The sequence below is a fragment of the Helianthus annuus genome, chromosome 4 (assembly GCF_002127325.2).
Source record: "Helianthus annuus cultivar XRQ/B chromosome 4, HanXRQr2.0-SUNRISE, whole genome shotgun sequence".
Lineage (NCBI taxonomy): Eukaryota > Viridiplantae > Streptophyta > Magnoliopsida > Asterales > Asteraceae > Helianthus > Helianthus annuus.
In genome coordinates this window covers 90130100-90156635 of record NC_035436.2, presented here as the reverse complement: position 1 = coordinate 90156635, position 26536 = coordinate 90130100, and the positions used below count along the sequence as shown (strand labels likewise).

At 38.9% G+C, this 26536-nt stretch overlaps 1 long non-coding RNA gene across 5 annotated transcripts; it reads right to left on the bottom strand.

The window, feature by feature from the left end:
* Positions 1-7258: 7258 nt before the first annotated feature.
* LOC110912577 lies at positions 7259-16212 on the bottom strand. Of its 5 annotated transcripts, none has more exons than XR_004891291.1 (5): positions 16059-16212; positions 12912-14512; positions 9986-11487; positions 8355-8446; positions 7259-7655 (listed from the first exon to the last, which is right to left on the bottom strand). It is a non-coding gene; the product is annotated as an uncharacterized LOC110912577 (long non-coding RNA). The 5 variants fall into 5 exon arrangements; XR_004891289.1 differs by having other exon boundaries at positions 8355-8439; XR_002578030.2 differs by having other exon boundaries at positions 7259-8439; positions 12912-13724; positions 14428-14512; positions 16059-16211.
* Between the last annotated feature and the right edge of the window lie 10324 nt (positions 16213-26536).

The window sequence follows — 26536 nt, the reverse complement described above, 5'->3', positions numbered from 1 at the left end:
GGTTTCTATTGTTTAGCATGTCGTAATATCGTCTCGAACAAACTGCAAAACTTAACGAATCTTCAAGTTAGCAACACGATCAGGTCACGGGACGGATTGCCGTCCGATCGGATTGCCCTCCGATCGAACCGCAATCCGATCGGATTACGCTTGAAGGTTCAACACTTAAACTTTTTATTCAACTTTTCAAGGATCTAAACGTCGAACGGATTGCCATTCGATTGAACGACCATCCGACCATGTGACGTTTTGGAACTTCAACACTTAAACAATTTTCAATATGTTCAACGCATAGTCAGTAACCAACGGATTGCCACCCGATCGGATTGCTATCCGATCGAGTGACAAAACTGCTGTGAACTTGTTCTCACTGAGTACCCTACCAATCGGATCATTATCCGATCGAACGGCCGTTCGATCGATCGACCTGAAGGGCAGAGATACTTTTCTGTTTTCAAAATGCTACAACGAAAACTTCAAAGCCATCATACACAAACGCATCCTTACCAAACAGATGTCAATCCAATCGAATAGCAATCCGATCGGATGACCATCCGAACGGATTGACATCCGATCGAGTGGTCAACCGATCGGATTGCCATCCGATCGGTTTACCATCCGGCACTTATCACCTTTGCACCATTTAACGCACCGCTCATCGTTTATGCTATCATTAACTGTTCAGGCTAATCTCTCTCAGCGCTCCCTTCAATCCAAGAGAGTGTTTACTTGCTAAACACAATCTGTGAGTATACTCGATCCCTTTTTGCTTTACGCACTTTTGGGTGTTACATACGTTACTTATTCAAATCACGAACGACACACACCGTAAACACTATTTATATGCTGACCGTTATTGCATGTTACGTGTTATTCGATGAATGCTTGTATGTTATGTTAACACAGTGATTGTTGCCTGACACCTTAGCAACGATAGTACTATAGTTTGGACTCAGCACCTGTCGTGGGCAGGGGTTGTTAAGGGCTTTACTTCATGTGTCCTAGTGGGGATATGTGTTGCGCATTCTACAACTCACAGTCACGTCTGTGCATATTTCTCTATCGATAACCTACTTGCCTTCACTTTGTACATGTTACATGCTGGTTATGCGTAAATTTTTTTCGAACTCTTTAATACTATATCAAACTTGTATGCTCACCTATACACTATGTGTATTGACCTATATTTTAACGTATGTGACAGGTGCTTAGGATGCTAGCTTGCTTTGTGGAATCAAGTAGGAAGAGTCTAGAAACGAAAAATTTGAATCTGAGTCGTCGGAACAGTTTTATTTGTTTTTGAGATAATATGTCTGTAATAATTATTTTGCTGGATATGTTTTGGTATGGGACTTAACGTTAAATATTCGGTAATATTAGTTGTTATGGATTTCTCTTGGACAATCTGTTTCGCTCAGTGCCATGCCCCGATGTTTCCATCATCAGTTGGGGTGTGACAAATTGGTATCAGAGCCATAACTATAGGGAATTAGGCAAGACTCGACCTAGTCTGGGTCGATGTCTTAGAAATGACCTAGTCTATAGTCTAAGTACCAACCGACCGACTTGTGCGAACCCAGTGGGGGTTCCGCACGAGCCTACTTGCTATTTCTTGCTCGCACTTGCTGAACACTACACTATCACTGCACTCTAATTTTCGAAATTGAACGAGTGATTAAGTCGAGATTAAGTGTGAAAACCGCAAACTTTTGACTGAATCGCCTATTCGACCCGCATTTTTATCTACAAACAGGAGAATTTGCGTTGAATCAGGAGTGAAATCTGTACTTTAACGCAAATTTTCTTCTTTATTTTATCATAACAGGAACTAAGCTGTTAAGTCAGGGGTGAAACCCGAACCTTGACGACTTGTTCCGATCTTTATTTTGGTTTTACAAAGCTCTCACCAAAGTCTCGACGGACTCCAACGACTTGAAGTACCACTGTAACTGGAAGGATGCGTGCCATTCACCCAAATCAAGGCGAGAGCATAGTCCCGAAAGCCAAAGTGTGTACTAAAGGTCCTTGTGAATAGTCGAATCACTTTGGGTAGTCAACGTCTATCAAGCCTTAGACAATCTATCCTCGATTTCAATCTCGCAATCGTTGATTTTATATGTTTCGATTCTGAGCCCGCAACTGCCGACTCTGATACTTGTCACTTATATGTGGATTTTATGTGTTTTTATGAGAGTTTACCTGTTTATGTGGTTTGATTTTTGGTGATTATATGTTTTTCGCTTCTCGCTTTGATCGACACATACACAACTCGCACTACACATCTATCTCAATACGCTAACAAATCGCTGCTACTTGTGGAGGATCGCATGCTATGTTACTCGTTTATGCTATGATTACCCTCTGTGTACTCGCTAATCGCCATCGCTATTCTCAAATGCGCGGACTTTGAATGATAGGTTTCTGTGTTCTGACTGCCTCTTGTGCTCCTTTGCCTTACATGCTTACGCGCTCTTATGTGCTTATGTGTTCTGTGATTATGTGCTTATGTGATTACGTGATGGTATGGTTGATGTGTTCCTGCGATTTAGTAGTAGTAGTAGTAGTAGTAGTAGTAGTAGTAGTAGTAGTAGTAGTAGTAGTAGTAGTAGTAGTAGTAGTAGTAGTAGTAGTACGTGTGAGGTGAGATTCGATTTTATAGCGTTTTGAATCCTATGGCGATGTCTATTGCAGACAATGTCATCATTTGGATCGTTTCACTCGCGCTCAGCTCGCCACAATCATGATGATAAACGCATCGCGTCTCTGGTCGCTAAGCAGATAGCGAAAGTCATTCCCCAGATTGTTAGTGAGCTGAATGAAAACGCTAGCAAATCTTCAGAATAGTCAAGGACTGATTCACCTAAGTCTGCTTTTAGCTTCAAACAGTTCAAAGCTTGCGGTCCAAAGGAATTTACCGGCGAAGATGGTCCTACGGCCATGTTTCAATGGTTTGATTCGATTGAAGTCACCCCGCGTCAGAGCAACTGTCCTAAAATCTCCGAACTGTTAACGCCACCGGCGTCTTCCAGTCCCACGCTTTAGACTGGTGGACGGCCGAGAGAACAAAAGAGGGAATGATGCAGCTTACGGAATTACGTGGGATGAGTTGAAGGACCTGATGATGAAAGAGTTCTGCCCTCCCTATGAGCTCCAAAAGTTGGAGGTCGAGTTCTGGCATCTCAAGCAGAAGGATGGCAACAATGCTGCTTTGACTGCTCGCTTCAAGCAGCTCAGTATAATTTGTCCAGGTCAAGTGTCTACGCCCGAAATCACCATCAAGAAGTATATCCGTGCTCTTCCGAATTGCGTGGCTGATTTCGTTCAAGCTGCAAAGACGTCAACCATCGAGGAAACTTTTCTACTCGCTGCTGAGATAAACGACAAGCGAGTCAAAGCTGGGTATCGGGATAAAGCTTCCAAGAATCTGCATCAAGCTACCACCACTGCAACCACTGAAACCATCGCCGCTCCGAAGTCTTCAAAGTCCTCTCGTCGCAAGAGGAAGAACAACAACAGTAGCAAAAATTGCGTCGTCACCACTGCTGCCCCGCTCCAATCAGTGCCTGCTCAACCGCAACCGCAACCGCAACCTCAACACCGCCAAGTAGCGGCACCAAATACCCAAGCACTGCTGGCCAAGCGTGCCTACACTGGTCCTCACCTGGCTTGCTTTACTTGTACCTATCACCACCCAGTGGGAATTGCCTGCAGATACTGTGTGCATTGCAACATGTACGGCCACTTCACCGCCAACTGCCGTACTGGTCCACGTCAAGCTCCAGCTCCAGCTCAAGGTCCAGTTCCTGCTCAACAAGCTCTACTTCCTGCTCCTCAAGGCCAACAAGCGGCTCCTACTCCCGCGATGCATGCTAGAGCTTGCTTTGCGTGTGGTGATCCCAACAACTTCGCAAACATGTGCCCCAATCGAGTGGTGAAGAAAGAGCCATAACAGCAGCAGCCCCAGCAGCAGCAGCATCAACAACGGCATCCAGCAGTCCGCGGACGTACTTTCAACATCAATGTCCGCCAAGCTCAAGCCGATAACAACGTGTTCAATGGTATGTTCCTTGTGAATGGTATATATGCTTCGTGTTTGTTTGATACTGGAGCCGATAACTGTTTTGTATCGTTTGAATTCGAGAAGCTCCTTAATCGTAAGCGCGCCCATCTCCCCTCAACGTTCGATGTTGAAGTTGACACCGGAAGAACCGTCGCTGTCAATTCTGTTCTTCGTGATTGTACTCTCGAACTCCACAATCACATTTTCCCTATCGACCTTATTCCAATGCAGCTCGGTAGTTTTGACGTCATAGTAGGCATGGACTTTCTTCGCGAAAACCATGCTGAAATTGTTTACTTTGATAAGATGATTCGCTTCTCGCTCGCCAATGGTGATCAATTGTGTGTTTACGGTGAAGTCGCGTCGAAGAAACTCCAACTCATGTCATGTGTCCAGGCTAGCAAGTATCTCTGCAAGGAATACCAAGCTTTCTTGGCACACATTGTAGTAGCGGAGAAAAAGGAAGTTAAGGAGATAGAAAAGGTACCCGTGGTTCGTGATTTTCCTCTTGTATTTCCTGACGAGCTTCCTGGATTACCTCTGAGTCGTGATATCGACTTTCGTATCGACCTCATTCCTAGAGCCAATCCTGTTGCTAAAGAGCCTTATCGTCTCGCTCCGTCCGAAATGCGCGAACTCTCGAGTCAGCTCCAGGAATTGCTTGATAAAGGCTTCATTCGCCCTAGCACCTCTCCTTGGGCCGCACCAGTCCTTTTCGTCAAAAAGAAGGATGGGTCGTTCCGGATGTGTATCGACTATAGGGAGTTGAATAAGCTGACAATCAAGAATCGCTATCCCATGCCTCGAATTAATGATTTGTTCCGGATGTGTATCGACTATAGGATATACCTAAAACCGCTTTTCGCACTCGTTACGGCCACTATGAGTTCGTTGTTATGCCTTTTGGTTTAACCAATGCACCCGCGGTTTTCATGGATCTGATGAATTGCGAGTGTAAACCTTTTCTTGACCGCTTCGTCATCGTGTTCATCGATGATATCCTAATCTATTCCAAGTCAAAAACCGAACACGCGCAACATCTACGTTTGGTTCTCGAGCTACTCCAGGGGAATCGATTCTATGCCAAGTTCTCCAAGTGCAAATTTTGGCTAGAGGAGGTTCAATTCCTCGGTCATATTATCAATAGTCAAGGTATTCACGTCGACCCCGCGAAGATCGAAGCTGTTAATAGTTGGGTTACACCTAAGAACCCGTCTGAAGTCCGTTCTTTTCTTGGACTAGCGGGCTATTATCGCTGACTTATCGAAGGATTCTCTAAAATCGCCGTGCCGCTTACTTCTCTCACACATAAAGACAAGCCTTTTGTTTGGGGAACTTGACAAGAGACTGCCTTTCAAACTCTTAAGCATATGCTCTGCAATGCTCCCGTTCTTGCTTTACCTGACGGAAACGATGACTTCGTTGTCTATTGCGATGCCTCAAACCTTGGTCTTGGCTGTGTTCTCATGCAACGGGACAAGGTTGTCGCTTACGTGTCTCGTTAGCTCAAGATCCACGAGAAGAACTATGCAACCCACGACCTCGAGCTAGGCGCAACTGTTTTTGCATTGAAGATTTGGCGACACTACCTTTATGGTACCAAGTGTACGGTCTTCACCGACCATAGGAGCCTACAACACATCTTCAGCCAAAAAGAACTGAATATACGTCAACGCCAACGGGTAGAACTTCTCAATGATTACGACTGTGAGATTCGTTATCATCCTGACAAAGCAAATGTCGTTGCCGACGCTCTCAGCAGACGAAGCTATTTGCATAGCGTTCGTAATGTTCATGCCCAGCATCATCTCGAAACTCTCATCCGTGAAGCCCGACATGCTTGTTTCACCGAGCGCACTTTGAAGAAGGAAATGATTCTCAACGATGGAGCCCAGCTAGTGAATAAGTCAAATGGGATAATCCATTATCTAGACCGAATTTGGATTCCCAAGCGTACCGACTTGCGGAAAATTCTGATGGATGAAGCCCACAAGTCCCGATATTCTATTCATCCCGGTGCCGACAAAATATACTAGGACCTTTGCTACAAGTACTGGTGGCCGGGCATGAAGAAAGATATCGCTCTCTACGTTTCGAAGGGCCTGACTTGCTTGAAAGTCAAGGCCGAGCATCAAAGACCCTCTGGCTTACTCGTCCAACCTGAGATCCCTATGTGGAAATGGGAGAGTATAGCTATGGACTTCATAACGAATCTTCCGCGCACGCCATCAAGTCACGACAGCATCTGGGTTGTCGTTGACCGCTTGACTAAATCTGCTCATTTTCTGCCGATACGAGAAGACTATAAGGTAGAAAAATTACCCCGAATCTAAACCAATGAGATCATTTGTCGACATGGGACGCCACGCGACATCATCTCTGACCGTGATGGTCGGTTTACCTCGCGTCTTTGGGAAACGTTTCAATCTGCTCTCGGTACTACGCTTAATCTAAGTACCGCTTTCCATCCCAAAACCGACGGTCAGATGGAAAGAACGATTCGTACCCTTGATGACATACTCTGTTCGTGTGTCATAGATTTCGGTGGTAATTGGGACGCATACTTACTTTTAGTCGAATTCTCGTACAATAACAGTTATCATTCCAGTAACACCCCGTGTTTTCGGAAGTCAAAATCAAAGTCAAGATTGAAGTCAAAGGAAGAAAATATCGCTAATTGCGATCTGTCTCTCTCTGCTCAATCCCTGTTTTGACTTCTTTGACTGTAGTTAGTCTATTTTTATGTTTTACGTTAGTTGTATTATGTGGAGTATCTGCAAATAATCGCTATTTATCGCATATGTTATCGCTTATCGTAATCACGCTCGCAAACTCGAATATCGCATTTTGTTGGTTATTGTTATACGTGTGTGTGTGCCTTATGTGTTACTTGTGCATGTTACTTTATGTTATGTGTGGTAATCAATAGAATCGCAATCGAAACGCAATCGAACTCAATCGAAATCGAATCACGATAATTAGTGGAGAAGAGACAGCGCGCGATATGAATAGTTGGGATTAAAAAGTAATTTGAATAGGAAACTCATCGCACTCTGATACGCCCAAATTACACATTCCAAAATGTAATATTATCATACTATTATTTAACAAAATTCGAGCATGACCCGTTCGTAATAAGAACAATTCCCTGTAAGACTAACGCGTAATAACTTAAAATACGACGCAGCGGAAAACAAGAGCCCAAAAATTTCGTTCTTTAATAGACATATCAAACACATGAAGGTTCAAATGCGAAATGCCATATATTCATTAAAACGGATTATAACGTTTTATAACATTAATACTTCAAAACCTATATGAGTTACACTATGTGACCATTCTACCCCGTACAATCCTTGCTCTCAACTCGAACTAAGTCCGCTTCACTTCAATAAATGTAGAGAAAACCCAAGCGATACCTGTGGACACCACGTACAACCAAACCATTAGTCATTAACATACCATACAACATTAAACTATATAATAGAATTTCGTAGAGCATTCTATAAAGTAGTCGTGGAATTGTCCAAGCGCTTTCTTAAATACTCTTATCCAAATCCAGCTCCATTTCTTCATGAAGCCAACGATCCCATACCTACATTACATTCCAACTCAACGCACATCATTAGTATCCATAAATACTCGAACACTTTGATAACGTTCATGCATATGTCTTAAGCATTGAACATTCATTCACACACACATTCACACCTACGTACTTATTATCATACATACATACATATATATATACACTTATATATATACATGCGTACCTTCATACATGCCAATGTTCCTTCCTACGCACAATCAATTAATCACGAATATATACACAAGCTTCTTTTACATGTAGGTTTATGCCGGAATGTCACATTCACAACTTTACATAGTATAGACAATCTATGATTCAACCCACGTGCCATTTGGATTCCTATACACATATACTTATAAAATTTCCTACACTAACACGAAACAATCCGTTCATTCACTAACCGACAACCGAATCATATAAAACTTGTTCCTAATGGTCCGGGAAATGTTCCCCTTACATAATGACTAAAAATTCTTACCCAATGTCTTAACCATAACGAATTTCATTACATTACGCAACATATGCACATAAAATTCGACCCGTTTAAACCCACCAATTTACTTTCGGCTTAAATACAACCTTCTTCAATAATGAGGCATTATTGGCTTTGTACTTCTGATTATTACATGTTCTTTCATGATGTTTCGTAAACAAAAGTATTAAAATCTATTAAACCTACTAAAAAGTGAATCGAAATTCACTTACCTCGAGTACTCCAATAAGTGTATTTGTCACCTTGCCTTATCTTGACCCGTTATCCTCCTATGCTTGACCTCTCCTTGACACGTTCCTATTATCTCATTCCATTACATCCATTCAATAGTTAGTATACATAATCATACGCATCACTAATCACACTTCTATTCACGTGTCAATCGCTTAATGAGTTCAACATGTATCATAATACTACAATGCTAATCAATCTAACAATTTATCATTCCATCATCACAACAGTCATACATGAGCTTCTAGCATGCATAATTATGTATTTACATCATGTTCGTTATTCTTTCAAAATTCCATACTTAGAATGATAACCTTTTCTAAGTTAGGCAACTTGCTTCATATGTTAAACATTTCATACCATTTCTTAACACCTTGGTTTTTACACATCCATTCTACTATTTTCTATCAACAACCCGTTTCGACCCGTTGGTGCAATTATGTGCATAAACTAGTTGGTAAGTGTTTTAGACACTTAAAACAATCAAATAACTTACTAATAATTTATTAAAATCAGTAGTTCATGATTCATATAAGTGTGCATAACAATACAACTATTTTTACTGAATATTTATACTAAAATTTGTGCAGCAACTTTCTGCGCAGCAGCTGTTCACGACACATTTTAACCCATTTATCTTCTGATTCAGTTCTTCATGTTTAAATATGAAATGATCTACACTCAGAGATCTTTCTAAGCATATAAAGATCGTAACAATCGGACATTCCTATGATTTTATATGATTTTTACAAAATCAGCACAGAAGCTGAAATGCTTCCAAACAGCTTGCTGTCAAAACGAATTTACTAACTTTTCATGCTGTTTTGACCCACTAAATCTCATAACCAGCCTCTTATGACCAAATATGAAATGTAATATGCGAAACAACCTTTTCAACGATATAAGGCTCGTTGTCTAACTCCTAATAACGAATGAGATACGACCTTTACAAGATGACTATCTAAGGCTGTCAAAAGTGACGAATTTACTAACTTTTCATGCTGTTTTGACCCACTTAATCTCATAACCAGCCTCTTATGGCCAAATATGAAATGTAATATGCGAAACAACCTTTTCAACGATATAAGGCTCGTTGTCTAACTCCTAATAACGAATGAGATACGGCCTTTACAAGATGACTATCTAAGGCTGTCAAAAGTGACGAATTTACTAACTATTTTACACAAACTTTGTAGGCATTTTATCAAACACTTGGCGGGTTTCGCATTTAAAAAAACATTATGTACAAGCTTTTAAAGCATGATTCCTACTAATTCTTCACATAACTTATTAACAATCAATCAAATTCATAACAATCTTTCATCCTAACTATGAACATATGGTTGTAACATCAATTACTTATCAATATTTCATCAACACATTGTTTAAATCATTGATACCATACTAATTAGCATCTAGGGTTTCACAATATCCATTCATCTTTTGACATACAAATGGGTTTTGCTTCAAACTATCAATATAATCAAAATTGCACATAATACAACTTCTATATGAGCATATCATGTAACATTCAGGTTTAATCACACATTTAATCACGGATTATACACAACCCGTTTCATCAATCATCACCAAATCGTGAAATTTGACTTACTTGATGTGAGAAACGCTTAAGGGATCATCATTCTTGGTTCATGCACACAATCAACCCGCGATTTCCTTTTCAATTGATGATTTTTTTGTGGTTAGGGTTTACACCCCCTTTTTCCCCTTCTCCTGCGATCGTACGCAGACACACACCCTGTGTATGATTTTTTTTTTTGTTTTTGTTTTAATAAAATATATTTCCTTTTTGGCAATCTAAGTCCCTCAAGTTTACCATTCCATTATAGTTGCCACAAGTTTCATTCCTTAACTTGTTTATTAGGCATTTAACTAAGTTTAATAACTTAGTTATTGTATTTTATTTAATTACACATGGTGACATTCCTACGAATTTAATAATTCGAGTTTTGGGGTGTTTCAAATCTACCCCCCTTAAAGAAGGTTTCGTCCCCGAAACCTCTTTCTTTTCTTCTACAACCCGTCTAGTTTTATTCTTCGTTCCCTCACTCATTCAAGTTACATTGGACGACTTACATAAGCATGTTGTGAGAATTTGCTTAATCACAGATCCCATAGTCCATAATTTGAAACTAGCATCCTGATATATTATTCATACTTATCAAGATTTCAAACTTCCATGCGAAAACCAATCCCTAGTCATCATTAATTTATTCATTTCCGCATACAATCTCGTTCATTCGTACATATTAAACATATCATACCTATTCATATGGAGGTACTTTTTCAATGATAGTGTAAAATTTTCATAAACTCATCCAATCTTTCTTTACAAACCTTCTAGACGTGTTACTTATTTCATTCATTCGCATACATAACTTCCCGCACATACATCATTAAAACATGATAGTTGTCTTGAATTTCTTAGCTTCATAATCAACTTGGGGTGTTCCTAATGTTTAATGAATGCTAGAACTGAATTAAGGACCTTAGCCTAATAAACAAACAATTTCAACATAAGCAGATAAGGGGGACCCGTCGCCGACGGCACATGGTGCGTCGCCGACGGGCTCGGGAAGGTCCCGTCGCTAAACATTGCCCGTAGACAGACAGTTAGCGCGTCAGGTGGAGGGGTGCCATCGCCGACGGCATAAAGGCCGTCGCCGACGGGCTCTCTGCTGTGCAGACGCTGTTTGACCAAAATTTTTTGTTCCCGGGTCCTTTTTTCCAACCAGAAATGGTCTCGGGCAGTCCCGAAACCTTCCCTAACATCCCATAACGTCCCAACCCAGGTTATAATAATAATTTATCCATAACCCATTTCCGTTTTCATCTAAAAGCATAGCTCGAAATCCTTAAATCACTTACTTGTGTGGCGCTTAGAAACGAACACACTTTCACGAGAGCGTAGGTTTGAGGGATTCGAGCATCGTACCTTCATATATTAAATAATTTGCTAACCTTACTACCTTGGTGCAGTACTTGAACATGCAGCAACGAGTCGGTCCTCTTCGTCCCCATCCATACCATGTTTCGTATTGACCTCGTTCATCCGTGTGACGAGCTTTCGCTTATGAACATTCTTTCACTGACCTAGATAGGTTTATCACACTATGATATCTGCCATACTCATTATAAAATTGGGGATTATCACATTTCATTCAAGTTCATTTAAACATGATGTTTATTACTTCTCCTTGTTTACATATTACTACTTCCAAGATTCTTTTTAAAGCACTAGTGTGTTAAGCTTATTCATAACGGGTCAATACATGACCATTTCTTAATATATATATATATATATATATATATATATCATTCTCATTGTTTGACCCGTTCTTGACGGGTAAACACATAATCATTTTTTCGTAATTCTTTAACTCATTTGGTGTACCATACTACACATTTCCTTTCTTCTCTAGCACTCCCTTGGTTTGAAACCAAATTATTTCTCAGCTTCTGCAGTTTGACTTTTCAAGGTCAACTGCCACTTATTTCTTATTATATACATGCGTATCGAAGTACACGTTTGCACTCTTTTTCAATTCAAACATGCTTACGACCTCATAGCTTCACTGTTCCAGTGTTTTCTTGCAAATTTTTACCCTTCCCGTTTTAAAGGTTAGTCATAATACTTATTTCGCTTACAACACCAACATTTTAGTTCCATTCGCTTATATACTTTCATTTCTTTTACGCATTCAAGTATCTAATTAAATGGGTAATGGCATATATTCTCATAATGAGATTCAAGCATACCACTTACGCCTCAGTAAAATCGAGTTAATTGTGTTCAACATAAATAGTCTGTTCTATCCGTATAACGGGTTGAGCTTCATACATTTATTATTGCATTCACGACCACCCGTTCTAAACGGATGGTGCCCTATCCTTACTCGACTTGTTCAACTTGAACCGGTCGATTTGCATAGCTTATCATAACCTTCTTTAGCATAACCAAATCCGCAAGGGATTTGCATCATTCGTATCTTTCATTCTTTGAATCCGTTTCGCGGATTCAAGCATTGCATTCACATCTTTCATCCTTGAATCCGTCTCGCGGACTCAAGCATTGCATTCATATCTTTCATCCTTGAATCCGTCTCGCGGATTCAAACATTGCATTCATACATTGTCAATCCATACTTTCTTATGGACTCAATATTTCATTCTTATCACTTATACCTTTCACCCTTACATAGTACTCTCAACCTCCCGAGAGTCTTACTACCCATTTCACCCACACACCCAGCCGCTACCAAATCCTATCGGACATACCTGTAACAATCATTACGGTCTCACGAACGTCTTATGTTTCTTGTGTACTGGCCAGGTACACAATCCACATACTAGTTTCGTGTCTTCGTGTAATCGTCACCTTATGTCCGAAGAATTAGGTTTCGGCACGTGTAACATTTTCATAACTTCGTTTCCATTATATTATTATATTTCATTAAAATTTTCCTTCACTCGATAACTTTTAGCATTACATGCACCCTTATGCAAAATTTACGTACCTGGGCAATGGTCTTATTACATGCCTTGGTGTCAGTCCGAGACCACAGTCGTGGATCATCCTCATCCAAACAACTATGCTTATCTTACACACAACATAATGTTAGTTTCTTCATAAACATACTTAAATTCATACTTACATTTGCTTCTACCTTTAGATCTTGATCGAGTCTTGGATTGTACGGGTTCCTCGTCACAAGAGCACACAGGTTTGAGTTCAAGTATTTGCCTCCTCATACTTGATTTCCCTCAAACCAGGGCTCTGATACCAACTTGATACGCCCAAATTACACATTCCAAAATGTAATATTATCATACTATTATTTAACAAAATTCGGGCATGACCCGTTCGTAATAAGAACAATTCCCTGTAAGACTAACGCGTAATAACTTAAAATACGACGCAGCGGAAAACAAGAGCCCAAAAATTTCGTTCTTTAATAGACATATCAAACACATGAAGGTTCAAATGCGAAATGCCATATATTCATTAAAACGGATTATAACGTTTTATAACATTAATACTTCAAAACCTATATGAGTTACACTATGTGACCATTCTACCCCGTACAATCCTTGCTCTCAACTCGAACTAAGTCCGCTTCACTTCAATAAATGTAGAGAAAACCCAAGCGATACCTGTGGACACCACGTACAACCAAACCATTAGTCATTAACATACCATACAACATTAAACTATATAATAGAATTTCGTAGAGCATTCTATAAAGTAGTCGTGGAATTGTCCAAGCGCTTTCTTAAATACTCTTATCCAAATCCAGCTCCATTTCTTCATGAAGCCAACGATCCCATACCTACATTACATTCCAACTCAACGCACATCATTAGTATCCATAAATACTCGAACACTTTGATAACGTTCATGCATATGTCTTAAGCATTGAACATTCATTCACACACACATTCACACCTACGTACTTATTATCATACATACATACATATATATATATATACACTTATATATATACATGCGTACCTTCATACATGCCAATGTTCCTTCCTACGCACAATCAATTAATCACGAATATATACACAAGCTTCTTTTACATGTAGGTTTATGCCGGAATGTCACATTCACAACTTTACATAGTATAGACAATCTATGATTCAACCCACGTGCCATTTGGATTCCTATACACATATACTTATAAAATTTCCTACACTAACACGAAACAATCCGTTCATTCACTAACCGACAACCGAATCATATAAAACTTGTTCCTAATGGTCCGGGAAATGTTCCCCTTACATAATGACTAAAAATTCTTACCCAATGTCTTAACCATAACGAATTTCATTACATTACGCAACATATGCACATAAAATTCGACCCGTTTAAACCCACCAATTTACTTTCGGCTTAAATACAACCTTCTTCAATAATGAGGCATTATTGGCTTTGTACTTCTGATTATTACATGTTCTTTCATGATGTTTCGTAAACAAAAGTATTAAAATCTATTAAACCTACTAAAAAGTGAATCGAAATTCACTTACCTCGAGTACTCCAATAAGTGTATTTGTCACCTTGCCTTATCTTGACCCGTTATCCTCCTATGCTTGACCTCTCCTTGACACGTTCCTATTATCTCATTCCATTACATCCATTCAATAGTTAGTATACATAATCATACGCATCACTAATCACACTTCTATTCACGTGTCAATCGCTTAACGAGTTCAACATGTATCATAATACTACAATGCTAATCAATCTAACAATTTATCATTCCATCATCACAACAGTCATACATGAGCTTCTAGCATGCATAATTATGTATTTACATCATGTTCGTTATTCTTTCAAAATTCCATACTTAGAATGATAACCTTTTCTAAGTTAGGCAACTTGCTTCATATGTTAAACATTTCATACCATTTCTTAACACCTTGGTTTTTACACATCCATTCTACTATTTTCTATCAACAACCCGTTTCGACCCGTTGGTGCAATTATATGCATAAACTAGTTGGTAAGTGTTTTAGACACTTAAAACAATCAAATAACTTACTAATAATTTATTAAAATCAGTAGTTCATGATTCATATAAGTGTGCATAACAATACAACTATTTTTACTGAATATTTATACTAAAATTTGTGCAGCAACTTTCTGCGCAGCAGCTGTTCACGACACATTTTAACCCATTTATCTTCTGATTCAGTTCTTCATGTTTAAATATGAAATGATCTACACTCAGAGATCTTTCTAAGCATATAAAGATCGTAACAATCGGACATTCCTATGATTTTATATGATTTTTACAAAATCAGCACAGAAGCTGAAATGCTTCCAAACAGCTTGCTGTCAAATCGAATTTACTAACTTTTCATGCTGTTTTGACCCACTAAATCTCATAACCAGCCTCTTATGACCAAATATGAAATGTAATATGCGAAACAACCTTTTCAACGATATAAGGCTCGTTGTCTAACTCCTAATAACGAATGAGATACGGCCTTTACAAGATGACTATCTAAGGCTGTCAAAAGTGACGAATTTACTAACTTTTCATGCTGTTTTGACCCATTTAATCTCATAACCAGCCTCTTATGGCCAAATATGAAATGTAATATGCGAAACAACCTTTTCAACGATATAAGGCTCGTTGTCTAACTCCTAATAACGAATGAGATACGGCCTTTACAAGATGACTATCTAAGGCTGTCAAAAGTGACGAATTTACTAACTATTTTACACAAACTTTGTAGGCATTTTATCAAACACTTGCCGGGTTTCTCATTTAAAAAAACATTATGTACAAGCTTTTAAAGCATGATTCCTACTAATTCTTCACATAACTTATTAACAATCAATCAAATTCATAACAATCTTTCATCCTAACTATGAACATATGGTTGTAACATCAATTACTTATCAATATTTCATCAACACATTGTTTAAATCATTGATACCATACTAATTAGCATCTAGGGTTTCACAATATCCATTCATCTTTTGACATACAAATGGGTTTTGCTTCAAACTATCAATATAATCAAAATTGCACATAATACAACTTCTATATGAGCATATCATGTAACATTCAGGTTTAATCACACATTTAATCACGGATTACACACAACCCGTTTCATCAATCATCACCAAATCGTGAAATTTGACTTACTTGATGTGAGAAACGCTTAAGGGATCATCATTCTTGGTTCATGCACAAAATCAACCCGCGATTTCCTTTTCAATTGATGATTTTTTTGTGGTTAGGGTTTACACCCCTTTTTTCCCCTTCTCCTGCGATCGTACGCAGACACACACCCTGTGTGTGTGATTTTTTTTTTTTTTGTTTTTGTTTTAATAAAATATATTTCCTTTTTGGCAATCTAAGTCCCTCAAGTTTACCATTCCATTATAGTTGCCACAAGTTTCATTCCTTAACTTGTTTATTAGGCATTTAACTAAGTTTAATAACTTAGTTATTGTATTTTATTTAATTACACATGGTGACATTCCTACGAATTTAATAATTCGAGTTTTGGGGTGTTACACACTCGCAATGCTCGCAATCGAAATCGAAATATCAAAAATCCTCGCACCGAACACTCGAATCAGGCAGTTGATCGATCAGGCTACCAGCCGATCGAACAGCCAGCCGATCGGAGTGATGTCCGATCGGCCAGCCATTTCCTCTTTTGGAAGCCTATAAATACCCCTGTCATTGTCATCCTTTCCACTTTTGGGAAACCCTCTGATCGACCAGCTCGTGCTCTTCACCTTTTCTCAGATTTCTCTCGATTCCGGTAAGATCTCGTCCTAAATCTTGTAATTTCTTGATCTACACGCACTCCTACACCTTTCTATCTTTTAAATCTTAACTTTTAACCGTGAAATCATCAAGATTCAAGTGTTCTAGGATGATGTCATCATGTGTTCTTGAAGAACTTCATGTTTTGGCCTCAATCCACCAAGAATAACTTGGATCTAACAGATTTCCACATAAGCAAACGAAGACCTTTCGCATATCTAAACATATTCACGGTGAAAGGGATTGAAAGATGGTTTTCCCGACTTTCTTTCAACTCTTTTACACCCAATGCCTTCAAAACCGATAGAAACGGAGCTCGTGCCGACGTACTAATCACTCCGGTGGTTGCGAGGCCCAAGATCCGGAATTTAACCACGAGGTTCACTGATTTCGGGTTAAACATTAAACACCGTCCCGAACCGTTCACCAACCGGATTTGGGTGATTCCTGTCCAATCAGGAGAACCAAGTAATGACAAGGTTTCTGTTGTTTGACTCGTTGTCAAAATACTTCGATAAAATGACAGACAATCAAAACAACCAAGTGTTAGACGAACAGGCCGACCAGGACAAGGTGCTGTCCGATCATACTGCTGTCCGAACGGACAGCCAGCCGAACGGACAGACAGCCAAACGACTGGCCAGCCGAACGGCTAGCACATGGGTCCCACAATTAATCAACTTATTTGAAGTGGGGTATCGAACGAACTGTTATCCGATCGGACTGTCATCCGATTGGATTACTCTTCGGATCATGAGTTACTTGACTTCAACACTTAATCGATTTTCAACATGTTTAATGCACTAGGAATGCCACCCGATCGAACTGTTGTCCAATCGAGTGCGTTCTGCTGAGAACTTGTTTGTACTGATACCTAGCCGATCGGGTGCCGGCCGATCGAATGACCGTCCGATCGACCGACCTAAAAGGTAAAGATACTTCCATGTTTTCAAATACTGCAACAAAAACTTCAAAAGTTAAACCATCATACACAAACACATCTTACTAAAAGGAAGAAACAATCCACTCGAACAGCCATCCGATCGGACTACCGTCCGACCGGACAACTGTTCGAACGGACTGTCAACCGCATGGTCAGCCGTCCGATCGGACTACCGTCCGATCGACCAGCCGTCCGACCCTCCAACACTTGTTTCCATTTTATGCGTTGCTTATCATTATGCTATCGAACTATTTAGGCTAACCCTACTCTCAAGCGCTCCCTTCAATCCATCAACCGCTGTGAGTATACTCGATCCCTTTTTGCTTTAGCACTTTTGGGTGTTACATACGTTACTTATTCTAAATCACAATCGAACACACTACGTAATACTTTTATACGCTAACCGTTACCGCATGTTATACGTGACTTAATGAATGCTTGTTTGTTATGTTTACACATGGAATGCTGTCTATTTCGATAAACTATTTCGAACTCTATATGCTATTATCAAACTTGTATACTCGCCTTTACACTATGTGTATTGACTTTATTTTAACGTATGTGACAGGTGTTTAGGATGCTTATCTGCTAGGAAAGCGAGGCTAATAGTTGTCTGTAGTAATTGAATCAAGGGTCTCTAGAAGTAGATAAACAATTGCTATATTTAAATCTGAGTTTTCAGAACAGAATTAATTGCCTAGATTTGGTCTGTAATAATTTGTTTACTGTTTGAGACATGGTATGGGACGTGTTATTTAAATTGAATAGTAATGAAAATTGTTATGGAAACTTCTGGACAATCTGTTTCGCTCTGTGCCATGCCCCGATGATTCCGCCATCGGTTGGGGTGTGACATTCCAGCATTCAAATGGCACCATTTGAGGCATTATGCGGAAGAAAATGTCGATCGCCTATTGTATGGCATGAGATCGGAGACTCGCAAATAACCGGTCATGAGCTACTGCAAGAAATGACTGACAAAATTCTCTAAATTCGAGACAATCTGCTAAAAGCTCGGAGTCGGCAGAAAAGTTACGCCTAAAGGTATCACCTTGGAAGGGTGTGGTCAGATTCTGTTGGTGCATCCGTCTGTCGTCTACGTCTTGTATCGAGTCTTGTATAGAATGTATTAGATTAGGGCACGAGAATTGAGATAATGGAAATAGGAGTTATTCCGCTTGAAATGACTTGGGTCATTTTCAAGCGAAATCATCAAATATCCTGATTCCGCTTGAGAGATTGTTGCTGATTTTGCTCCAACTGTTAATGTCTTATTCCACTTGAAATGCTCATGGCATGTTCAAGCGGAATCAAAAGCCTATATATAGGCAGCCTTGAGCGAAATCACAGATCAGTTGTTCCGGTTTTGCCACGAAGTGCTGCCGAAGTGTCGACTCGTTGTAAACGTCCTTATTATCGATCAAACGACAGTTTAAAGTGTATTGCTTGCTGAATTGAACTCACTTTCTTAATTTCCGTCTCTGAAACTGAGATAAACTCTTCTGAACGACTCGTTCGGGTCCGAAAACGATCCTACAAGTGGTATCAGAGCTCAGGAAGAAGAGTTCTATACAATTCAGCTGCGAATTCTATTTCTACACCATTCTTTTTCAAACTGAATATCTTTTCATGGTTAAAATTGGTTCAAATTCACACAGTGCACTCGCAATTGTAGTTTAACAAAGCCTTAAAAGTTTCAAGTTAAAATTCGAACTAAAACAAGTAATTTTTGATATTCCGCTCGAAAATCAGCGATTATATGATGACGTCAGCAGCACTTTGGGTCTGATTCGCTTGAAATCACTTGTTATATTTGATCCCGCTTGAAAATTTTTGTTGTGTTTCCGCTTGAATTCCAGGTTCCGCTTGAAATATCAGTTGATTCCGCTCGAGCTGATATTCCGCTCCAAAGATTTGATTTGATTCCGCTTCAGTTGAGATTTCGCTTGAAACGTTCAGTTTGATTCCGCTCCAAACCAAGGTTTAGCTTGAACAAGTTTTAACTGATTCCGCTTGAATCAGTGTTTAGTGATTTCGTTTGAACACTTATTGTTTGAAGTGTGGTTATTTCGCTTGAAAGACTGTTTTGAGAAATTTTTGATATCCTTAACATGGACGAGGATTTTTATAACGCATTCGCTACCCCGGTTACCCCGATCACTATTGCACAAAACACGATGCTAGAAAACGAAACGAGAACTATGCAAAAACCGCCTAAGCTCATGAACATTGAGGAGTATAAGGGTTGGGAAGGACGGTTTGAAAACTGGGTACAAGCTAACTATCTACATGCTTGGGAATGTGTTGAAACGAAGTATGTGAGACCGATGAATGACGATGAAGAGGAGATTGCGATCAAAGACATGAGTGCGGATGATAAAAAGAAATACAAGAATGAGAAAATGATGCTAAGTTTGCTACAACAAGCTGTGAAAGAAGATATCATGGTCTTATTGCAACATAACAGAAGTTCATATTCGATTTGGAAAGCTCTAAGATCAAAGTTTGTTGGTTGTCAGGAAATGATCAAGAACAAGAAATCACTTTTGAAGAAAGAATTTGACTTGTTTTGTGGATTGAAGAATGAAAGCACAAAGCAGATCAACGAAAGATATTGCAATTTGTTGGTAAATATGAAGAGGGTAAGCATCAACAAAGATAATGAAGAATTAATAGAGAAGTTAGTAGATGCATTGCCACACGAGACTTGGGGCACATATCTGATGATGCTCAGGAACAAGAAAGGATTTAATACGCTCACTTTGAGTAAATTCATTGAGAAGTTGGAAGCTCAAGAGATGGAGCAACGAAAGATTGTTCGAATGAAAGATTTTGATGGTGAACAAGACATCGGGCTATACTACAAAGCAGGGGTGAATGAGAAAACCACAAATTTTTCTCCAAAAGTGGAAACTGCATTCAATGCCAAGAATTCATCTGGAAGTTCTTCAACAGGATCAAACAACAAGACAAGTTTCTCATCATTTCCATCTTTCGATCCGAACATTTCAGCAACAAAAAATGGGAGAAAACTTCAATGCAACATTGTTTTAAATCTTGAGAATGATCAAGATTACTCAGAGGAAGTTGCTAAGAATCATATGTCTTTGTTGGGAATGGTATTGGAATCTTATAGTAGTTTTGTGGCCGGAAAGATCGGGAATCCAATGCTAACAAAAGAGGATTACGATCAAATAGATGCTGAGGAAATGGAGCTTATGGATATAAAATGGTGTTTGGCCAGTGTGTTGAGGAGAGCTGAGAAATTTAAGCAAATTACAGGAAGAAATGATCTAAGTGAAGCAAACATTTCTACTTTAGGTTTTGATAAGTCTAAAGTCACTTGTTTTCACTGCAGGGAAAAAGGACACTTCAAGAGAGAGTGCACCCATCGTGAAGCAAGTGGAGCTCAGAATCCGTTCAATAACAACAATGATTACTACAGGAAGGCCATTTACCATCAAGTTGCTCAACAACAACCAATTCAACAACAACAACATCAGGCACAAACTGCACATGGTAGAAATGTGATTGAAGATTCATCAAAGAGAGCTTGTGTGGTTAACCAAGATGAACAGAAACCATCAACTGGATTCAACTGGGAAAAATATGTTTCAGCAGATGGTAAAGCTTTGGTAATAGATCAAGATGATGAGAGATTACCTGAAGGGTTTAGCTGGGAGAATTTTACTTGGGATGATTATATTCCTGATCAAGATACAGCTCATACAACTCACACAGCATTTGTTTCCAGAATTGAAGAAGATAGTGATGATGATGGTACTGAATACTATGCTAAACAAATGAGAGATCATTTGAAGATGTTGGCTGAAAGCGATAGTGAAGATGAGAAAGCCAAGAAGAAAAAGAAAAAGGTAAAGACACCGGTTAGCAGTGACGATGAAACAGTAACGGTGGTGAGAAGAAAAGTGAAAGAAGTTCCAAAGTTCGAAATTGATGAAGAAGCTGTTGCAAAGAAGAGTCCAGTAACTTGTGAAAATTGTGAAGCAATGAAGAAACAAAATAGTTCTTTGATTCACAACATGAACAGATTGAAGGAATCATATGATGTGCTGAACAAAGCCATGAACATGTACAATGATACAAGTGAAGAGCAGGCTATAGCAATGAAGACACTTCAAGGAGCTTTTATGATCAAACAAAAAGTTGTGAACAACTACATTGAGAAGTGTGCTGCTTTGGAACAAAAGCTTGAGTTACAAAGAATTGAAACTAAAAGAGTTAATCGTTTGTTGAAAAGTTACTCATGTACCTCTTATGTCATTGACAGGATTTATCCAACAGTTGAAGGCATGAAGGCATTTGAAAAGGATGAAGTAACAGAAGAACAAATCAAAGAAAAGACTTTAGAAAAGAAGAACAAGAAGAAGAGTGACACAAAGAAAAAGACTGACAAGAAGGATTCTGGTAAGAAACAAGGTGTCAGTTACAACAAGTGTCCACCCCCGCTGGAAAATGGATATTTGCCCAGAAATCCAAATTCTGAAAGAGTCCAAAAGGCTACAAACTTACAGTGGGAGTCGGAGTCGTTGGTCAATTTGCCAGAAAATATTGATGTCACGTTTACATCGTCTGACACTGATCAACAATCTCAATTGATGAAGAAAGTGGTGGATCATGTGTTAGATAACGATGAAACTGAGGAGTCAAAGTCGGAGTCTATGTCGGAGTCAAAGTCCGAGTCCAGCACTCCGGGTCAAAATGAAAAACAGGGCAAAAGAGTTTATGATACAGAATTCCTGTTATCAAAACCTAATTTGAATGATGAAATATTTAAAGTGGCTTATACTTTGAATGATTCGGACAAATTATATTTTGATGAGGAATATCCAATAAGAGGTGTTAAAACTGAACTGATTAAAAAGGTTTTCAAACTAACAGAAATCAATATTTCTGAAATAAAAGATTTAGATCTTACTGATAAACCTAAAAAATACACCTCAAGAGTTCAGCAAAGATTAAACAAGAAAAAAGGTTATGGTTCTAGTTTTCAAAAGAAACCAAATCAGAACCGTAATTTCAAAAAGAAAGGATTAGGTTTTATTCCAACAGAAAAACAAAAAAATGAAAAATATGTTCGTGATTTTAAATCAAAAATGACATTTGTTTCAGGTACATCTTCTGAAGAAGAGAAAGAAAAGCTGTTCAGAAGGCAGTCCAATAGAGAGTTCCTTGCAAAGAAGCAAGAAGAGATGAAGAATGCTGGTCAGAGAAAGAAAACTCGAACCTGTTTCAATTGTGGTAGAATTGGACAACTTGCGGTAAACTGTACGCAAGCAATTCAAATCAAACAGGGAGTTTCCAAACTCAAAGAGAAAGTGGTTGAGTTTGAACCACCAATTTATAGAACCAAATTATTCAAAAATTCTAAATTTGAAATTGGTGAATGTTCAAACAAGTTTTACAACAAAAGAGCTAAATCTGACAACCAGAAATGGGTTGTTAAGAAGTCTGGTGAAAGTTCTAGCGATGATTCTGATAAGTCAAAATCAGAGGAGCTATCTTCTGGCGATGAATCTGATTCCACAAAATCAGAGGAGCCACAGGTTGTTTCAAAAGGTGAAGAATCAGTTTCGACTGTGGATGATGAGAATTTTCCACCACTTCGGGCTGAAAATTTTAAAAAGAAAATTGGTAAAGTTGAGATATCTAACCAATTTTATAATGACAAAAAGGTTTTTGATGTTGAAAAGGCCTTTAACCCCACTATAAAACATATTTTTGGTAAAATGATTGATCGAAAAGTCAAAGGGGTTAAAGAGTTCTACGAGAAGAAGGGGAAAGGTAAGAAACCGAGTGATGATGACTCGGTGACACCCAAGGCTGGTCAGGCTTGGGTGGATATTTTCTTTGAATAGAAAAACCTGACTTGCCGGAGTTCCCAGGTTGGTAAGCGTGGAACATGAATCGGCATCATTCTTTGTATTTGTTTATGTTTTTTCGTACAAGTGGTACAGAGGTTGATTCTTGCAAAGTGATTACTCAAGGTCATTAATTTGAACTTGATGTAATTCTCATTACAAGTGGTTAAAGATAATATGATGAACCACATCCCCGAACCTACAATTGGTAAAATCAACTAAACTTATTTTCCGGAAAAACCATTTTGATTAAAACAAACTTAAGTGTTTTGAGATCTAAATGGGAAAATAGTTTGTTGAAAAGGGGGAGTTCTGATTGTTTATGCCAAGTGGATGGCGAGTTGAAGCTTGAAACAACAGTTGTTATATTCTTGTACAGTTTGTTTTCAATTTTCTTTAAATGTGTTTGCATTTTAGGGGGAGTAAAAATTTCAGAAAATGCAAAAACATTAGAAAATTTAAAAAAAAATCCAAAAACATGATAAAATCAAAAATGAGGTTTGTTGTAAAAAGAGGAAATGATATTACATCAGTGGACTATCACAACATGCTAAAGAAATGGAAAGTTAAATGTGATAAACAATCTCACTGCGGATGTGCCAGTAGATTTTTGCACATTTAGTAAATTGTGACGAGATATAAACCTAAAATTCAAACTTACTTATATCGTGGGTAACAATTTCTTGGATATATGGGTAACCCCCGAAATCTTGTTTGAAAGGTCCCATTTTCTGAGATATTAGGTCTTTATACTCAGTGATATTTGGGGTATTATCCCGGGACTTCTGCTGAATGGAAATTCTGACCTAGTCCCCATATAATACTTTCTGCTAATGCTTTGAAATATAAGCTCGCCCTCAGCAAATTGATGAAACAATAAAATTGATAGTCATTGTTGTTGAAGAAAAGATCCTCTAAAGGGGACACACCAAAAGTCGAAGCCGTCATCTCTCTGCTGAACGGAAGTTCTGACCTGAGCTCTCACGGTTTCGCATCTAACCCCTGTACAGATATCATCTGTGGTATACTCACCTGTAAGACTGAATATTGGTATCTGGATACGGGAGTATATTCAAGTAGTGGGACACGCGATTAAGTTTAAGTGCTTAAAACATTAATATCATATCTCAGAACAGTTGAACGTTGTGTGAAAATTTAAGTGGACCAATATACTGACAATCTAGGTGAATTGTTTAGAACTTAAAATGAAATCAAGCTTAACGGTGTTGGTGATTTGTCTCAGAAACTGATATGATCCTCTTACACAAACTCACAAAAATATTGTTTGTAAATATTTCTTTTCTGCATTCCTTATTTTAAAAAATCCCAAAAAGATTTTGGTGTGTTTTAGCATAAATTTTGAAAAATACAAAAAGATTTTCAGCAACTGGTGTTGAAGAGCTGATTTTCAAAATTCCAAGTGCTAAACATGATGACAGTTAGTTTGGGATAGTGTGTTTAAGAGTTTAAATTTTTACAAGTGGTCATCAAAAATTTTTGTAGAGAAAATGTTTTTGCAATGGTAAAAACTATGTTCCTGCAAGTGGTTCTTCAGAGACTAAATGCTAGATCATTTTATGATTTCTACAAGTGGTGTCTGAGTGAGTTAAAAGATTATATTAGAAAACTTATGTTTGAGGTAAAGATTGTGCAGATAACCTGAGTTGGATGAGAGCCAGGTCACGATCTTGGAATGGATTCCGAACCTGTGAAAGCCAGGCTACGATCCCAGCTGATTGAGATGGGGAGTCTGAATGACAAAGAGCCAGGTTCTGATCCTGAGATTGTTTCTGCTGATGAGATTAAAGATTCAACATTTAAGAGGGAATGTATGTTGGTGCTGATGAATAGAGAAGGCGTCAACATCCGAGCGAAGATTGAAAGAGAAGAGAAGATAGAGATTGAGGATGCTTACAGCGTCAGATACTTCAAAGAGTTCGAAGAGAAGCCCAAAGGCTGATAAAGACTGAAGATGCGAAGACTCGACACTGAAGACTCCGTCAACATCCGAGGGGGAGTTTGTTGGTGCATCTGTCTGTCGTCTACGTCTTGTATCGAGTCTTATATAGAATGTATTAGATTAGGGCACGAGAATTGAGATAATGGAAATAGGAGTGATTCCGCTTGAAATGACTTAGGTCATTTTCAAGCGAAATCATCAAATATCATGATTCCGCTCGAGAGATTGTTGCTGATTTCGCTCCAACTGTTAATGTCTTATTCCGCTTGAAATGCTCATGGCATGTTCAAGCGGAATCAAAAGCCTATATATAGGTAGCCTTGAGCGAAATCATAGATCAGTTGTTCCGGTTTTGCCACGAAGTGCTGCTGAAGTGTCGATTCGTTGTAAACGTCATTATTATCGATCAAACGACAGTTTAAAGTGTATTGCTTGCTGAATTGAACTCAGTTTCTTAATTTCCACCTCTGAAACTGAGATAAACTCTTCTGAACGACTCGTTCGGGTCCGAAAACAATCCTACAGATTCGGCAAGAAAGGAAAGCTTGCGCCTCGATATGTTGGACCATTTAAGATTCTGGAAAGGATCGGCAAAGTGGCCTACAGACTCGAACTATCGGAGGAACTTAGCAACGTCCACCCGACTTTCTATGTTTCGAACCTCAGAAAGTGTCTGGTTGAGCATGATTTACAAGTTCCACTGGAGGATATACAAGTGGACGAAACATTACACTTCATGGAGAAGCCTGTCGAGATCATGGACCGAGAAACCAAGCAGCTCAGGCGCTCACGCATTCCCATTGTGAAGGTCCGATGGGAAGGCAAACGCGGCGCAGAGTTCACCTGGGAACTCGAAAGCGACATGAAGGCGAAGTACCCGCAGTTGTTTGTTACGGCTAAAGCCTAATTTCGGGACAAAATTCCCTTAAGTAGTGGAGGCTGTAACACCTCGTGTTACGAAAGTCAAAGTCAAAGTCAAGATTGAAGTTAAAAGAAGAAAAGATTGCTAATTGCGATATGTCACTCCTTGCTCAACTACTGTTTTGACTTCTTTGACTTG